This window comes from Colobus angolensis, unplaced genomic scaffold (assembly GCF_000951035.1).
Source record: "Colobus angolensis palliatus isolate OR3802 unplaced genomic scaffold, Cang.pa_1.0 Scaffold48, whole genome shotgun sequence".
NCBI lineage: Eukaryota > Metazoa > Chordata > Mammalia > Primates > Cercopithecidae > Colobus > Colobus angolensis.
The window spans coordinates 7,963,642-7,971,822 of record NW_012118265.1 but is presented as its reverse complement, the minus strand read 5'-3'; the positions used below and the strand labels follow the sequence as shown (position 1 = coordinate 7,971,822).

The 8,181-nt window shown below is 35.3% G+C and overlaps 1 protein-coding gene and 1 pseudogene across 1 annotated transcript in view; both read left to right on the top strand.

Moving 5' to 3' along the window:
• Positions 1-682, top strand: part of LOC105523935 — a 4,053-nt pseudogene extending 3,371 nt beyond the window's left edge.
• GPR149 (G protein-coupled receptor 149) overlaps positions 1-8,181 on the top strand; it is a 94,833-nt gene that overhangs the window by 74,325 nt on the left and 12,327 nt on the right. The window lies entirely within an intron of this gene.

The window sequence follows — 8,181 nt, the reverse complement described above, 5'->3', positions numbered from 1 at the left end:
AAAATACAAAAAATTAGCCAGGTGTGGTGGCGGGCGCCTGTAATCCCAGCTACTCGGGAGGCTGAGGCAGGAGAATGGCGTGAACCCGTGAGGCGGAGCTTGCACTGAGCCGAGATCGGGCCACTGCACTCCAGCCTGGATGACAGAGCAAGGGTCAGTGGATGCATTGGCTACAAGTTTAGCCCACATTTCTGGTGCATCAAGCTTTGAACCACGATCTTTGATCCTCCTGAAGACCATGACTCTGGAAAGCCTAGAGGAAATGCAGGATATCACCTGTGCCTGGAAAGAACTTAACAGAAAGCTGAGTAGTAATGCAGTGTCTCGAATTACCAGCATGTGCTTCCTGAAAGGAAATATGGGTGTTTGCTTTGATGTTTCTACAACTGAGTCAGAAAGGTTACAGGCAGAGTGGCATGATTCCAATTGGATACTCTCAGTGCCAGGCAAATTACCTGAAAATGAAGAATATTATGATGGAAACAACTCTAATCCCAGACAGGGGAGTGACTGGTCAAGTGGCTGGTCGGGTAGGTCAGGCGGATCAGGTGGTCGATGTGGTGGCTGGTCAGGTAGACAGAGTCGACAAGAGAGTCACTCAGGAAGTTGACAAGATGGTAGAAGAGTAAGTGGGAATAGAAATCGATCAACAAGTGAGGGTCACAAATGGAGTTTTGACTGAGTATTTGATAGTTAATCTGCCAATATCAGCTTTCCTATTTCTGCCTAGTTATGTACATTATCCACCAAAAATTAGCCCGTGATAGTTGAGGTATGTGTCTGCTATTTTCAAAGAAGTTGGTCGTATTTTTTTAAAAAAAGTATTTCACAAGAATGGTTGTAAATAAATCTACTTATCCAGTTATACCTTTGAATTAAGAAACCTTTTATTGTCTCTTTTTAGGAAAAAAATAGAATATTAGATAATTAAAGACATTTGAAAAGATAAGATTTTGTTTTTCATTTTATGCAGCTATAAAGTTGGGTTTTGAGGTGTTTCTATTATTCCTTCAACTGAAATTATCTCCTCTACTTCTCCAAATTGTGAACTCTATAAAATAACAAAATTTATTTATCCATTAAATTATTTATCCCTATAATTTTAGGACTGTAAGGAGCCAGAGTGTTTGTCTTTTGCTATTCAGAGGGTGGTTCCTACACCAGCAGCTTCAGCATCATTTGAAAACTTTTAGTAAGTGCAGAATCTTAGGTTCAACCATAGATCCTCTGAATCAAAATTTGCATTTGCACAAAACAAGTTTTTAATTTAATGAAATCCAGTTTATCAAATATCCTTTTATGGATCATGCTTTTTGTGTCAAGTCTAATAACTCCTTCCTAGCCTTAGATCTCAAAGATTTGCTCCTATATTTTTCAAATAAAAATTTCAGTTTTACATTTTACATTTAAGTTTACAATTTTTTTGAGTTAATTTTTAAATAAACTATGAAACAGTTGTAGCTTATTTTATTTTATTTTTTGCATATGGATGACTAATTGCCCTACCACTGTTAGTTGAAAAGGCTAACTTTCCTCCATTGAATTGTTTTTGTACCTTTGTAAAAAGTCAGTTGGGTATATTTGAGTGAGTCTACATTTGGATTCTCTATTCTGTTCCATTTTTTTATGTCCCTATCCCTCTAGCAAGAACACAATTTTGATTATTGTAGCTATATTGAAATTAGATATCCTGATTCCTCCCATTATACAGTCAACTCTCCGTATCTGTGGGTTCCCATATACGAATTCAGCCAACTTTGAATCAAAAATATTCAAATACAAAATTATGCCTGAACTAAACACATACAGACATTTTTTCTTGTCAATATTCCCTGAACAATACAGTAAACAGCTATTGACATAGCATTTACATGATATTAGGTATTATAAGTAATCTAGAGATGATTTTAAAGTATGTGGGAGGAGGTGCACAGATTATATACAAATACTATGCCATTTTATATAAGGGACTTGAGCATCTGAAGATTTTTGCTATCCACAGGAGGTCCTGGAACCAATCCCCCACAGATACCAAAGATCAACTGTATTTATTTTTTCAAAATAATTTTAGTTATTCTGGTTCATGTACCTTTTCATTTTAATTTTAGAATGATGTTGTCTATAACTGCAAAAATATATTGCTAGGATTTTGATAGGAATTATATTAAATGTATAGATCAGTTTCTACAGAACAGATATCTTTACTGTCAAATCTTCCAGTCCATGAGCACAATATGTCTCTTCATTTATTCAGATTGTCAATTAAAGTGTCATGTAGTTTCCAGTATATTAGTCCTATACATGTTTCATAAGATTTGCACCTAAATATTTAATCTTTTTAGCAATTGTAAATGGTACTGCATTTTCTATTTTAATATCTATGTGTTCATTGCTAGTACATAGAAGTACAGATGATTTTGTACATGTATCTTATATCCTGTGACCTTGCTTAGCTCAATCATTAGCTTAAGGATTTTTTATCCATTCCTTGGGATTTTCTACATAAATCAATCATGTCATCCACAAGTTGCAACAGTTTCATTTCTTCCTTTCTGGTCTGTACAATTTTTGTTTCCTTTCCTTTTCTTTTCTTTTCTTTTTATTTTTGAGACAGGGTTTCAGTCTGTCACTGAGGCTGAGTGCAGTGGCATGATTATGGCTCACTGCAGCCTCGAACTCCCAGGCTCAAGTGATCCTCCCACCTCAGCCTCCTCAGTAGCTGGGATTACAGTCACGCACCACCATGCCTAGCTAAATGTTTTTATTTTTTGTACAGAGAGAGGTGGAGGCTATAGTGAGCTGTGAGCATAGCACTGCACTCAGCCTGGGTGACAGCGCAAAACCCTATCTCAAATAAGTAAATAAATAAATATTGACACAGCCTTGAATTTCTGAAATAAACCCTGCTTGATTATTGTACTTAATTCTTTTTATAGTTTGCTGAATTCTATTTGCTAATATTTGTTAAGGATGCTTGTATCTATATTCATGAGTGATACTATTCTATAGTTTTATTTATTGTACTGTCTGTAGAGTTTTATTATTAGGGTAAAACTAGGTTTATAAAATGAATCAAGAAGTATTCATTCATCTTACATTTTCCGTAAGAGATTGTGCAGAATTTATATTAATACTTACTTAAATATTTACTAGATTTCTCCAGAGAAAATACATGAGCCCAGAGAGATTTCTTTTTGAAGGTTTTTAAACTGCGAGTTTAATGATCTAATGGTTACAGGGATATTCAAATTATCTATTTTGCATTAGGCACATTGTAGTACTTTGTGTTTTTCAAGGAATCAATCTATTTCATGTAAGTTGTCAAACTTAAATGTGTAAAGGTGTTTGTAGTATTCCCTTAGGATACTTTCGACGGCTGCAGAGCCTGCAGTGATATCCTGTTTCGTGCCTAACACCGGTAATCTGGGTCTTCTCTTTGTCACTGCTGCTAGAGATTTTTCAATTTTATTGATCTGTTAAAAAAATAACTTTCTTTCATTAATTTCCTCTTTGTTTTTCTGTTTTCAATGTCATTGATTTCAGCTTTTATCTATTTCCTCCTTTATATTTGCTTTCAGTTTATTTTGCCCTTCCTCTTCTAGATTATCAAGGTGGGAGTCTAGACTATTGGTTTAAGACTATTCCTCTTTTCTAATGTATGCATTTAGTGCTTTAAATTTCTCTCTCAGATCTTCCCTCGCACAAATTTCAATAGGTTGCATTTTCATTTTCATTCACTTTTTTTTTATTATTTCCCTCAAGACTCCCTTTTTAACTCTTAGATGATTTAGAAGTGTTTAGTTTCCAAGAGCTTGGAGATTGTCTTGCTATCTTTCTGCTATTTATTTCTACCTTATTTCTGTTGTGGTCAGAGAACATACTGTTTAATTGTGTTTCTTTTAAATTCCTTAAGGTTTATTTTATGACCTAGATATGGTCTATCTCAGTGTATGGTTCAAGGGCACTTGAAAATAATGTGTATTCTGTTATTGTTGGATGGAGTGTCCTATAAATAAACATTTTCTAGCCATAACATTTTCTACAAACGTTGATTAGATTTTATTGATTAATGGTGCTCTTCTACACTCTTGCTGATTTCTTTCTAGTTATCCTATGAATTGTTGAGAGACAGGTGTTGAAGTCTCCAACTTATTTGTAAATTTGACTATTTCTCCTTTCAGTTCTATCAGTTTTGCTTTATATATTTAACAGTTCTGTTGCTTGCTCTATACATATTTAGGATTGCTATGTCTTCTAAGTGGATTGATCACTTTATTATTATATAGTAATTTTCCCTGTCTCTGATAACTTTATTTGGTCACAAGTCTATTTTATCTGGTATTAATATAGCCACTCTTGTTTTTCCTTTGATTGATAAATCTTCTTTTTTGCATGATAAATCTTCTTTTTTTACTTTCAACCTGCTTATATTATTATATTTGAAATGAATGTCTTATAGACAATGTATAATTGATTTGTGTTTTTAATCCATTCTGCCAATGTCTGGCTTTTAATTGGTTTATTTAGGCCACAAGAGTAAACTGCCACAGAGGAATCTGCTGTCTAATTCGGAGATAAAGATTGTAGAAATCATGTTTTATTATCTACCTCTTCCTAGTCTCAACTATTGGCACTAGACACTAGGATTAGAAACCTTAAAAACATCTTAGATTCCTCTCTGTTACTCACCTTCCAATAGTAACTAACATTTATGGAGCACTCACTATGTATGAGGCACTCCCCTAATCATTTCACGTGCATTAACTCATTTAATTTTTATATTTTGCAAATGAGACAACTGAGGCTTAGAGAAGTAAGGATTATAGAGAGAGTGACTCAGGTGTATGCGACTCCACAGCAGTACTTCCCCACGAGCCTCCCCAGCCTCAATAGTTTTGCCTTTGCAATACTTCTATAGTCCATCCCATGTTTGCCATTTTTGCTACCTATGGAAGTTCAGATCTTGTTTTTGCTCTCCATGTATGATTCTAAAAACCTTCTATTGGCACTCCCTTCCACCACACTCTCCTTTCTCCAATTCATCTTAGACCCTCAGTGGCATCATGGAAAGGATTTGGAATGTGAGTTGAATTTAGATCACAGTTAAAACTTTACTTTCCTGTATTACCTGGGCAAGTTAGTTAATCTCTTCATATTTAAATTTATTTGTCTGCAAAATGTAAATAATTTTACCACCCACGTGATAATATTATATATTTCACCTGCAGTAGATTTCACATGTAATATGATTTGGCAGTGTCCCCACCCAAATCTCATCTTGAACTGTATTTCCCATAATCCCCACATGTCATGGGAGGAACCCGGTAGGAGGTAATTGAATCATGGGGACAGTTACCCCCATGCTGCTGTTCTCGTGACAGTGAGTGGATTCTCATGAGATCTGATGATTTTTATAAGGGGCTTTTCCCCTTTGTGCCCAGCACTCCTTGCTGCCACCATGTGAAGAGGGATGTGCTTGCATCCTCTTCCACCTTGATTGCAAGTTTCCTGAGGCCTCCCCAGTCACGCTGAACTGTGAGTCAATCAAATCTCTTTCCTTTATAAATTACCTAGCCTCAGGTGTGTCTTTATTAGCAGCATGAGAACCAACTAATACAATACGTAAAATGCCAAGTGCAGTGCCAGCACATAATAGACACTTAATATATATTCATTACCTTCCCTTATTACCTCCCTATGACTCAATTATATCATCTAAGAGTTCAAGATAATTACTCTTTCTATTTTATAAGGTTGTTGTGTATATTAAATAAGAAAGTACATAGAAACTGCTTAGCAAGAAGGTTGATACATGGCTGTTATTCAGCAGGATCAGTAAATATTTTGGGGAATGGATATCAATCCTAAAAATCTGTTACTCAGTTGTTAGAGTTTTCATCTTTAAAAAGAATAAGCTGGCCGGACGCTGTGGCTTCAAGGTGGGCAGATTACCTGAGGTCAGGAGTTCAAGACCAGCCTGACAAACATGACAAAACCCTGTCTCTACTGAAAATACAAAAATTTAGCCAGGCATGGTGGGGTACACCTGTAATACCAGCTACTTGGGAGGCTGAGGCATGAGAATCACTTGAAGGAGGTGGAGACTGCAGTGAGCCAAGATCATGCCACTCACTCCAGCCTAGGTGACAAAGTGACACTCTATCTCAAAAAAAGGAAAGTAAAAAGAAAAAGAGAAGAAAAGAAAAACCTTAATTTGTAACTTGAAGGCCTCTGAGGATTAAATGTGAAATGTGTTAAAATTCTTAGCACTTTTCATGCCTCTTATAGACCCTCGATGAAGGCCCTCATTTTCTTGCCCTTGTTCTCTCTTTCCTTGAGGAATTCATGTGTTTTCTCTAATTTGTGTTCATTAAACATTTAAATGAAAATGACAGAATGACACAAGGTATATTCTGCGAGTTGAATATGTGAAAACAGTAACCACATAGTTTCACATATTGAATAAAAAATAAATTCCAAAAAGTAAATTATTAAAAATCTACTTTTGTTTTTCTCACAAAGTTCTTGTTCTTCATGCTATTTTTTTCCCTTCTCAATGTCCCTATCTCTACTAACCATCTTAAATGGTCGTGTTCCACTTTAATTCCTCAATGTCTGTACTTTAAGAGGCCTAAAGTCACCCAAGTCACCTAACAATCATCTATATGAGTTTAATTGAGATTAAAATAGTCAGTCATTTGGGTTACTCATGAGTTAGTGACAGAATTCTACCTTGCAGGGCAGAAAACCTACAGCTGACTCTTAGCTAGAGCAGATTTCTTTTAAAATAACAACATGATACAAATAACAGATAGAGTACTTAACTGAGAGTTAAGAAAACTGAGTCCGGATGTCAGTCCTGATACGACCTATGTGACCCTGGGCAAGTGTTTGATCTCTCTGGCTATGAGTTCTTGTTTCATAAAATAAGAAATTTAAACGCCATAGTTTCTGCTAAGTGCCATGATCCTAGGTGCTATATTATGTCTTTCTAAAACTGGAATGATTCAGATTATCAACAGACTACTTCACCTTCTTAGGAAAAAAATTTGCAGCAACTATTTTTATATTAAAATTTCACCCTGAATTCACCCGGAGGCTCATAGTGAAGAAATCAAAACATTCAATGTGCCCAAGGTCAGTAAGTCTGAATCAATTATCACAGGAGATTATGGGTGCTAATGTGTTTACATGGCATGCTCTCTTCTCCTGGAGCCTTTGTGTGGCTTAAAGACTGCTCTTTATTACCAAATAAAAAAGCTCCTTGCTACCTACAGTCAAGAATATAGCAATAATGGATTATCATTATTCCTGACAGCATATGCTAATTCATAGACTTTTAAATGAAAAGAAAGCAGAGACTACAAAATGAATCGTTCTATGCTCTCTGAATCTATCGTTCTTTGTCATGCAATAGCTTTCACATACAATTCAGTGCCATAATATTTTATTTTGATAAAAACAATCTGTTCTAATACGACCTTCTGATGTACTTGTAACTATCATCATTTATTATATAGAGCAGTTTAAATATAAATGTTAAACAGCAATGTTTTAAAAGATGATCCTATTTTTGTGCGAAAAGTTAAAATATGGAATCTGGAAAGGAAAAGACATTAGGTCAGTTTTGCCAATTTATGTACACTTTTGTTTATCCATTCTACAGATATTTTTGAGGGCCTGTCATATGCCAGACACTGTTATAGGTAGCAGAGAAGATAAAGATCAACAAGGGAATGTTTGCTTCCTTTGAAGAGATTACATTGTATGTGGATTTGACCGAAATGACCGAAATGGCCACATAGCCCCAGTGTCCAGAAAAAGATGGTCTGTTGTAGGACTTTTAAAAATAAGTTTTTTTCTTTTTTTTTTTTTTTTTTAATTTGTAGGAAAAAATGGTTTTGTACATGGGATGAAACAATATAAATTCAAAACTTACAGATAAGGGTTAGCTCTATCACTCAACTCTTTAAAAAGTTTATATGAATATCCAGTCAAAACCAACAAGGTATTGCCCTTGAAATGTTAACTAGATGGATTTCCAAGGAGACCACAGGACTGTATACTGTCTTGGAATGTCCTCAGAAGGCTCTGTCATTGATCAGGTAACAGTAAAAACCCCAGAGTCCTTTCTTTCAAATGGAAAAGGGAAAGCAGAGGGACAGAAGCTATTCAAACTTC